The sequence below is a fragment of the Cryptomeria japonica genome, chromosome 11 (assembly GCF_030272615.1).
Source record: "Cryptomeria japonica chromosome 11, Sugi_1.0, whole genome shotgun sequence".
NCBI lineage: Eukaryota > Viridiplantae > Streptophyta > Pinopsida > Cupressales > Cupressaceae > Cryptomeria > Cryptomeria japonica.
Genome location: NC_081415.1, coordinates 717,082,667 through 717,094,175, shown reverse-complemented (window position 1 = coordinate 717,094,175; position 11,509 = coordinate 717,082,667).

The following is an 11,509-nucleotide window of genomic DNA, read 5'->3' as shown; positions in this document are numbered from 1 at the left end:
GGAGAAAGGATGGATCATGATCGTTATTATTTTATTTTTATTTGTGGTTTTTCTTAAAAATATTATTGGGGCAACTAAGATCCTTGTGTGTGATTGGGGTTACATTTGGCATAATCAAGACATCCTATGCAAGCTAAAGGTCATCTAATGCTTTCTTACATCAGGATCAACATTCTCTATGATTACTTCCTTGCACCAATAGGCTTTATTGTTGTGTATATGAGTTAGGACACTTATTGTTTGTAACATATCTATTCAATGAAAAATGACAATTCTTGCCTTGGTCTTTTCATACCTTGGTGCAAAATATCCCCTTGCAAAATAAAAACGCTTTATGGTGATAATCATGCACACTATTAAAAGCATAATGAAATCTCAAGACTATTTTATCAATGTCCAATCTATTAACATCCTATCAATCAATCAATCTACAAATCATCTCATGATATCTATTCTATCTGATCAACTGAACATATCTTTATTTGATATTGATCGACCCTTGTCTACCATCAACTAATATTATTCACTTGTTACTAACCATTATTCTCTTTCATCCTATTCATATTTCATCTAACATATTCTTTTGAGAGATCATTTATGCATTTAATGCACAAACAATCTCTCGAGGGGGCATCCTACCTCCATCCTGCACTCTATCGCATGTTGGGGCAAGAAACTAATTAATTTTCACTTTTTCTTTGAAGCTATTGTGTAATTAATTATTCATGTTGGATATTATTACACCTTACTTAAGTTTACTTAGGATAATTCATATCATAGTAGTTTGGGTATGAGACACTTGGGTGTTTGTACCACATTGGGATAGTGTGTGTGGGAGAATTTCCACCTTTTGTGGTCTTATCTTATTGTTACATTCCATATTTGGTGGGTGATCCACCTCTTGTCATACCTACCACACCTATTTCCTACCTACCCTTGTTTCTTATTGAGCCACATGTCATGTTTGTGTGCTCACATATCCATATAGCCTTGCCTATATAAGCAGACTCATATTGATTGTATGTAACAACATTTTGATTGATGATCTAGTTGATCAGTATTTTCATCTTGATAGAATACAATTTATTCTTGTCTATATTTTGTCTCTATTTTGTCTCTATTTTGTAATTTTCATTGAGCTCTTGATCTTGGCAAAATCTCACATGTTATCAGAGCCTAAAGGGCTTCTTTGATTAGTCATTTTGGAGGCTTCAATTTTTGGATCTGGGGAGGTGATATTTTTTTGGGAGTGTCCTACAATGATTTGGACATCACGGTTGAATCCGGGAGGCCGTTTCCATGAATATTGACTATAAAGTTGGCCTATTTTAGTGAAGGAAAAAAATTCGCCTATTATGGTATATTGTACGGATTCTTGAAAAAAAAAAAAAAAATTCTACGATTTTTCAATTCTTTATATTATCCCGCAGAAGTTTTTTTGGGGGGGTGTGATTTGTAAAATTTATTTGTTTAAAAATAAAAAATTTAAAAAAAATTTAAAAAAAATTAAAAAAAAATATATATATATATATATATATTCACACGAGGGGGTCCACTAACCACCCACCCCCGACAGTCCCATACTCTACAAAGTCGCAGGTTTTTCTGTCGATCATACCTGCTTCTCAGGCCTCGCAGACCACCGTACTCTGCACCATCCGTTTTCGCCAGTATCTACTTCTCTGCCACCAAAATCTCTCCTGCACCGCTGCATCTGCCGGTTTTCTTCCCGCTGTTGATCTCCCACCTCGGCACGAGCAGTCTCGTCGGCCCGAGCAGTCTACTACACCGTCTAAACACCCACTGTCCTTTGTAGATCCCTGCTTGCTGACTCCCTACTCACCAACGAATTACCTACTGTTGTTGTCTCAGGTGATGACCATTGTCGGCTCCCTGCTCCTGTCGGCTCCTTGCTCACCGACGACTTACCTGCTCCTGTAGGCGACCTACCACGCGGGCTCCATGATCCTGCCACGCAGACATGCTCATCCTCTGCATAGTCACCATACGAAAAAACCACGTCATCCTGCCACCTATTCTGCCACCATACTTCTGCCACGTCATTCATATGGCCCACTCAACAATTGCCATGTCACTATGTCCGCACGGTACAAACGTCGCACAGTGGTGGAGGTGAAGTTTTTTTGACGGCCAAACGACTGTCAAATTTAAGCTTGTCATTTTCTGACATCATCGCGACATTAGCAATATTTTGAAAAAATTTACCCCCCTCTCATTTGGCTTTTTGATTTTGCAGTCCGACTTCAAATGGTCGTAACTTGCTCATATTTGCTCCTTTTTTGGTGCATTTTTTTTTAAAATGTGCTATAATTTTGTGCTCTTCGCAGTGGTAGAGGAATTTAATGATTTTAATGGATAAATTTTTCATAATTTTCAGATTATCATGACTCTACCTGTCTAATCCCATATTTTGCAACTTCAAAAGCTTCATTTGGGGTCATACGACCTCCTTTTCAGGTGCCATTTTTTTGAAACCGCATAATTTTTTGTCTACTTTCATAATATACCATTAGTTTGCAATGATTTTGAGTAGAAATTGTAATTTTGGTATTTGGTCATTTTTGGCCTATTTGATAATTGTATTTTGCTTGGATCTCAGGTTAGATCACTAGCATTATTTGTTGAAGTCTCTTATATCTCATTTTTGAGAAGTTGTAAAGTTAAAATCAGAAGTCCACCTTGCCTTGTTTTGCAAGTGGCCCATTGTATACACACTAAGTATAAAGTGCCAAATCATCATTTGGGGGGGGGGGGGGGGGGGTTTCTTGATTGAGTAATTTGGGAGGGTGTCTTGTGTGATTGTGCCTCTATCTATCTAGTGTTTTTTCATTTTGGTGCCATGGGTTCTTCTAAATTTCCACTTTTAACTCCTCATAATTATGCTTCATGGAAGATAAAGGCATGGAGTAAACTAATGGAAAAAGGACTTGTTCATTATGTAAATGGAACTATAACAACACCACCTGATCCTAGGGTTGATCCTAATGCTCAAATTGAATGGCTCATTAAGAATGCTTTGGCACTTGGAACTCTAAGAAAGTATGTATCAGATGACCTCATTTTTCACATTGATAAGTGTACAACAATTAAAGAGGCTTGGGATATTTATGAGAAATTGTATGATCAAGTTGATGAGATTAAGGGCTACAAGCTTGATAGTGAACTCACAACTTTGGATCCCGAGTATTTTGATACAATCCAAGATTATGTCACAAAAACAATTGAGCTAAGAGCAAAGCTAAAGGATTGTGGCATTGGCAAAAAGGATGCTCAATTGGTTTATAACTTGTTGGAAAAACTTCCTTCAAAGTATGTAGCCTTTGTATCTAAATTTCACACCCATAGGTTAGCTCAAGGTTCCTCATACACTTCTCTCTCATTTGATGCATTCATGGAGATGTTGATACTTGAGCAATCTAAGTTGACCAAGATGGGGATTCTCAAATCTTCAAAGTCACAAGCTTTGGTGGCTAACAAAGGGAATCAAAGCAAGAAAGGAAAAGGCAAGAATCAAAAGCAACCTAAGTCTAAACCACAACAAGATGGAGCACAATCATCCTCTCCACAACAAGGTGATTCTACATCCTCACCTAAGAGGAAATCTTATAAGGACAACCTTTTTTGTGCATATTGCAAGAAGTCAGGACATGATGAACAACATTGTTACAAGAAGGATATTGATGAGTTGAAGCATCTTCTTGAGAAGAACAAAATCAACCTACCTTCTAGAATGTCTACATTGGCTTCTTCTTCAAAAGAAAAGGATAAAGGAAAGGATCACTCTTTTGGAATAGATAAAGGAAAGGGACAAGCTCTTTGTGCTACTACAAGTCATGATTCAGGGAGATGGCTTCTAGATTGAGGGGCTTCTCATCATATGGCATCTTCGTAGTCTATGTTCTCTTCATTTGAGCCTTGCCACATGCCACAAATTTTGATGGGAAATCATACATACATGGATGTGATTGGGAAAGGATCTATTGCCATTAGGGATAACTCCTTCAATGATGTGTTGTGTGTACCCCACTTGACAAACAATTTTCTTTCCATCTATCAAATCACACATGGGGCAACTAGGAAAACTATGGAGTTCACAGCTGATTCAGTTATCATTAGAGACTCAGAGACTAGAGCTATCATTTCAACTACGGTGGTTGATCATGCATCTTGGTTGTACTCTTTTTCACATTTTGGTCCTATTGATGAGGTTGATTCTTCCTATGTTGATGATTTAGATTTTGAGGACTTTGGGTACTTGAACTTGGGGATTCTCACATGTGACCTCGTTCTTGAGCCATGCATGTCATCTCCTCCTATTGATATCACATCACCTATTGCACCTGGTGATGCAGCTAGTGCGACAGTTTTGCCTTTTTGTGATTCAGTTCAGTAGGATATTTCATGTCTTCTAGTTTTAGTTGATTGGGATGACTACTTGACAGACATTGCAGCTTTGTTAATGGAGTCCTACATTGCAGATTTAAGAGACATCATTGATGACATTCATCTTCTCTTTGATGCAGATGATCCTTCTTTTATTGTTGTGAGGGAGCACTCTAACCCTCTTATGCATTCTCTACATGATGATTCTTTTGAGGTTGACATGATTGTGGATACTTTTGTATAACAGTTGGAGGAGGTCTCTTTATCTTTTGAGGAGACATGTGAGTCTTTGGATATTGTTTTACATTAATCTCCACTAGATCTTGGAGTGCCTTTTTCCGCACTATGGAGCCATTCACCACCTTTGGAGGGGGTATCCTTTAGCATCAAAATGGAGACACTTGAGCAGTTTTCAGATATTCCATTCATCATGAGTTTTTTTCCTACCTCTTCCCTTCATGATTGGGGAGACTTCATGGATTCACCTTTGGTTTTGTTTCTTCCTAAGGGAAGGAATGTTGTTCGGCGTTCATGGAGCAGTTTCTACATACATCATCAAACTTCTATCATTGGTGCATATTCTATATTGAGGTGGGACTACCTAGTCTCTCTTCTTCTTCTCTCATATGGGGGGGACTTTTTCGTCACATGGGGTTTTGTTCCTCACATGCTTCTATGAGAGTTTCTATGTATATAGTTTCCATCTCTCTTTTGGGGGAGGTTTTTTTCCCATTGGGTTTTTCTCTCTTTCCCCGCTTTATGAGAGATTTAATTGCCTTGGTTTGCATGCATTTGCATTTGTACATGGGTACCTAACATGGCCTAGTAGTTGGGACCCATCTTGCATTGCTTAGTTGCATTGTAGACTTAAGTGCATCTCCCTAAGTTGCACTTAAGGGGGGTGTTGGTGTAATTAATTAATCATGTTGGATATTATTACACCTTACTTAAGTTTACTTAGGATAATGCATATCATAGTAGTTTGGGTATGAGACACTTGGGTGTTTGTGCCACATTGGGATAGTGTGTGTAGGAGAATTTCCACCTTTTGTGGTCTTATCTTGTTGTTACATTCCACATTTGGTGGGTGATCCACCTCTTGTTGAATATTATATTATTTCTCCTACCTCCCACACCTATTTCCTACCTACCCTTGTTTCTTATTCAGCCACATGTCATGTTTGCGTGCTCACATATCCATATAGCCTTGCCTATATAAGCAGAATCATATTCATTGTATGTAACAACATTTTGATTGATGATGCAGTTGATTAGTATTTTTATCTTGATAGAATACAGTTTATTCCTATCTATATTTTGTCTCTATTTTGTACTTTTCATTGAGCTCTTGATCTGGGCAAAATATCACCGAAACAATGCTCAAATCGCATTGTCTCAAAGAGTGGCAAAATGTAGACACTAAAAATTGTCCACAACTTGCGAATGACATTATTACTAATTCTTCTTCTTAATTAATTAAATATTTTAATAATTTAATTAAGCTAAATTTATTCTTTTCAATCAAATTCAAATATTATTTTCCCCTTTCATCACAGATTAAATGATACCTTCTTGTTTAATTATCTTAATTTCTTTGAATATTAATTAAATGAATTTCATTATTTAATGAATCATTTCTTGCACACATAATAAAATATTCTTTATTGGCCTGCTAATGGGCTTTTGAGGGCTAATCCTCAGAGGATAGGTGAAGTAAGACAGGAGTGGGGTCTGCCAGATAAGGGTTGGACTAAGGTCAATTTTGATGGCGCTTCTAGGGGAAATCCTGGGGTCTCTGGTGTTGGTTTCATAGCCTGAGACGATTGTGGCAAGATTCTAGCCATTGGAGCTAAAATATTGGTGGATGGGTTGAACAACGATGCTGAGTGTCAAGTGGCTTTAGAAGCCATTCTAATGGCTAAGAAATTGGGAGTGAAGAAACTCCACCTGGAGGGAGACTCTCAGATTGTCATGAATGGGATAGCTAGAGGTCGAATGGAGGCGTGGTAGTTAGACAAATATATTAGAAGAATGAAATTTCTTCTATGTGGGTTCAAAGACTTTAAGGTGTCACACATTCTCCGGGAAGCAAATGTAGAGGCTGACAAGCTCTTGAATGTGGGAGAAAATGGTTCATTGTATAACAACTTTAGTTTATTTGAGGACTTACGAAATGTATGTTCTCATGAATTTGGTTGAATTGCTTTATTTGAGGGAAGAGAACCCGATTTATTTTTGTTGAGGTTGATTTTGACACTAGGTTTGTGGGAAGTAATGTCCCTCATGGATTGTGATCTTCAAATTTGTAGCAAGTGGCTTTGGAGGCGATGGAGTGATGATGGAGGCAATCGATGAGCTGACTTAGTGATGATGAGTGACTTGATGTGCTTCATGTGGTGTAATTATGTCATGTGATGGAGCTGGGTTTTTTAAGGCCTTGGATTTTGGTTCCCTGGCATTTCAAAGTTGCTGATTTTGGCTTTGTTAGTGTGTGCAAGTTTTGGTGTGGAGGCGAGGCTAGATGGAGGCAAACTTTTCCTTGACAAATGACGGTCAAATGCCAGCATTATGCGGCTTGATTTCGAGTAATAGACTGATGAATGTTTTTAGGATGGAAGGGGAGGTGTTTTGGAGGGCAGTGCGATTGATGGTGGAGGAGGAATTTCTGGTGTCTGATTTCCATCCTCGAACAAACCTAGACATCTCGTCATTGTTCGTTGCGTTGGCATTGTCGATGGGAAGGTCGATAGAGGAGGTGCAGCAGGTTGCGTGCTTGGTGTTGCAACCTAAATGGTCAGGTGGTTTAGAAGACGTGGTGGCTCGAGCTGTTGTTGGAGAAGGGTTGAAGATGATAGAAGATCCATGACAAAGGATTGGCGTGGAAATGGGGGGGCTGCAACCGTTCGTGATTTGGTCAACTTCCCAACCTGTAGAAATCCAACTCAAGAACGCAAGGAAGGGGTGGAGGGATGTAGTGAATTTTGTGCGTGAGTTGGGGCCAACTAAGAGAGCAAAGATTCGTGGGAAGAAGACCCCAATTCAGTCTGAAGCTCCTCTGGACAAGGATGGGAGGCCACTGATTCGCCATCAGACCCCTCAGAAGAACGTGAAGGTGGTGGAGCATGGTTCACTGCGTGGTGGCAGGCCGAGAATAATGCCAGGTGGAGGGAGGGAGTTGCAAGTTGCAGGCCCCAGCCAGGGCATTCCAAACTTCTCAAGGGAAGAGGCCTTGGCCTGGTTTCGTTAGATAGGTCCTTTAGGCCTGTCGAGTTTTGAGGGGGTTGTGTGTATGTATGGTTGGTTTTTTGTAGTTGTTGGTCCTGTAGGTCTGGTTTTTTATTTCAGGTTTAGATGGTGTTGTAGGGGCGAGACCCCATGTAGTGGCATGCTATTTAACAACTTTTTGGATGTAATTTCCCTTTTTAAGCAATATATTATCCTGTTTATCGATCAAAAAAAAATATTCTTTATTATTTAATTATTTCAATTCTCTTCCATCATGCACATTAATTAAATAATTTCAATTATTAAATTGAATCCTTTTCTTGCACTTTCCTATAATTAAAAGATTATTTTAACTATTTAATTAGCTAGCTAAGTATTCTACAATTGAATAAATTCTTTAATTTATTTATTATTCACTTTTCAAAATTAAATTCCTCTAAAATAAAATAAAAATCTTTATTTTATTTATAAATCCCTCATATGCACATATTTAAATAATTTTAATTATTTAAATACTAATTAAGTCTACCTCTTAACAGATACTCACTTTGAGTTCAACAGATCAATCAATTCACTTAATAGATCAATCGGTCAACTTAACTGATTAATCTATCCATTTAATTGATCAATCAATCTCCATCACACAATTAGTTAACTAATCAATTTCTCTCAATGAATCTGAACCATTGATCATCAAATCTTCTCCTCAGATCACCATCATTGATCGATATCAAAAAATATATAAAAACAACCTTGATCATCAATTATAAATAACCACAACCTTCGAGGCTATCAAAAGAGTGCTTAAGATAATTTATGAGAGCAATAATACTATCAAGCTTAGAAAGTGAGAAGATAAATGGAGGCCAAAAGGAGTTATCTGCATAAGGTGTCATTTGCATTGTGATCTAGTTTGCTTTCATTTCAATTCTTCATTGTTGTGATTTGGAATCCATTGTGTTTCTTAAGCTTTTTGTGGTTAATCTCATTATTGAAGCACTTTGTTTAAATTTCTCGGTCATACATTTTGCCAATTATCAATGTCATTTTGCTTATTATTGAATAGTTAGTAAAAATGTCATTCACAAGTTGTGGATAATTTTCAATTTATACACAATATGCTTGCAAAGAAAGCTTCTTAGAGGAGTATCACCAATGAATATATAGAGGCAACTCAACAAACATCAGACTCTCACAACACATCACAATATATAGTAGTACAATGCCCTCATAAAATAGGGTTATCTTCTAGGGTAAGCAAAGCACAGATAACATCCATAGTTAGATCTATGACCTAATGATAAATAGTCAAGATTTACAATGATATCTACCTTAAATGTACTTGAATGTGATGCATCAAGATAAGTTATGGAGGATATCCTAACTAAAAAGGGACATCCAATAGCACTTGAGATTGGGAAATTAAGCAGCTGAGAGAAAGGGTATTCAATCTATGACAAGAAAACATTGGCAATTATGCATGCTCTTGAAATGTTCAAAGAGTACCTTGTGTGTGAAAATTTTGTAGTGAAGACTGATCACAATAATCTCAAGTTATTCCTAAATAAAAAAAGACTTGAATGAACACCAAAATAAGTAGGTAAGTAAATTAAAAATATATGATTTTGAAATTGAGTACATGGAAGAAAAGAAATGTAGTGGTTGATGCACTTTCTAGAAAGACCACTTTATGTTCCTTATCCACTTTCATTGATTAGAATATTTCCATAATTTAAAAGTACCAAAGATTCATTTGCTTATAATATTTTAAATGAGTTAGTAGAAAATGAAATCTACACAACAAATGATGCGATGATTTACAAAAGACAAGATTTTTTTGGTACGAACTATCCACGATTAAGGAGAAGATATTGAGAGCTTTTCATTATACACCCTTGGCTGGTCATCAAGGGCATTATAAGACTAATAGGTAGATCCGAGATAGGTTTGCATGGAAGTGGCTAAAAGAGGATGTGCTCAAACACATCAAAGAGTGCATATTTTCCAACAAAATAAAAGTTTGAAAATCTTTTCTATGGGATTACTTCAACCACTTCCAATTCCTAAGTAGAAGTGGGAAAGCATCTCTATGGACTTCTTCACAAGATTGCTCAATGTTCAAGGTAAATATTATATTTATGTAATGGTGGATAAATTAAAAAAGTATTCAAATTTATTTCCTATCATAATTGAATTCAAGGCATCTCAAGCAATAGAATTATTTTTCAAGGAGGTTTCCAGGTTGCATGGATTGCTTAGAAAAATTGTCGATGATGGGTATAGTAGATTCCTTATCTCTTTTTGGAAGGATATTTTCCACTTGATAGGTACAAAACTCACACTAAGAACAAGTTACTATCCACAAATAGATGGATAAATGGATATAACTAACAAGTGGATAGAGGGATACCTAATAAACTATGTTTCAAATTAGCTTAATACATGAGTGAAATGGTTGTAATTTGGAGAATGTTGTCACAATACCTCTCATCATATGTCCATTGGTATATCACTTTTTTTTTTAAATCTCTATGAGATATGATGTACTCTCTTTTGTTGAGTTGTTATTTTTAGATAGTAGAGTACTTATAGCAAGTGATCTTTTCAGAGAAAAAAAAAGAAAATAAAAAGAAAAAAGAAATCTTGAGGTCTCTTAAGGATAATCTCTAACATGCATGTAATCAATAGAAAATGAATGTAGACAAGAAGAAAAATAAGAGATTTTGAGGTAGGGGATTTGGTTTTTATTATATTAAATTGTTAGAAATAGGGTTCATTGAAGAAGAATGAGATTGTAAGGCTCAATCCCAAGTATTACATACCTTACAAAATCATCAAATATATCAGTGAAGTAGCATATGAGTTGGAGCTTTGGTTGGGAGTCAAAGTTCAAAATGTGTTTCCTTGGCTCATGTCTAAAGGAGGCTCTTGGATAGCAAGTGACAACTTCATCCAATTTACTAATATTGGATGATGAGGGGAAATTAATTGTGATTCCTAAGAAGGTTTTGGAAAGAAAGGATAAAAGGTTGAGAAATAGAAGCATTACAAAGCACTTGATCAAGTGGAAAAAATTTCCAATTAAGGATGCAACTTGCGAAGGGAATGAGATACTTGAGCATCAAAATATTCATTTCTTAAGTATAAGAAATATTTGGGAGGGGGGACTTGTCATGTCCCTTTTCCCCAAATAGTAGTTACTAAATATAAGTTCCCACTATCCATAAATAGTAAGTCGAAGTCATGAGACAATGTCGGAACAAAAGATGTTAATTTAATAATTTATTTATTTTAGTGTAATTATATATTTAAAAAAATAATTATTCAATTAAATTATGAACAAATATTTAATTTTATTTTTTGTCATGGAGACATTTTTGGAGTTTTTACGTAGTTGTTGGAGGAGAAATCCAATTATTAATAGTTTGCTAGAGCCGAGAGACTTGATTAGTGATGATAGTTGTCAGGGGCTATTTTAGGGTTACCATTTGAGCATGATTCTAGATGAAAGGAGTGAGAATATTGGAGCCCATATTGGGACATTTTCATATTTGACACAAAAAATATCACTTAGAGGACTATTGCAAATTTATCTTTCATCTCACAAAGGTGTTTCTTTTGTTTATTCAATGGCTAGTAAACCATTGAAGCTGAAAGCTTTTGGATGAGATGTTCATGGGTTTTATAAGACCTTAGGATGGTAAGACTTGAATTATAATGATTAATCTCATCTAGAGGTTACATTTGTGTAGGAAAATTTTATAGTTTTAGTATTTTCTAGTGTTGTCATGAAGAGGGTTTGATGAAGTAGTTTTATGTGTTCCATGTTTGAGATTTGATCTGGTTATTAATTTTTTTGTACAAGTAGCTTTATTTTATT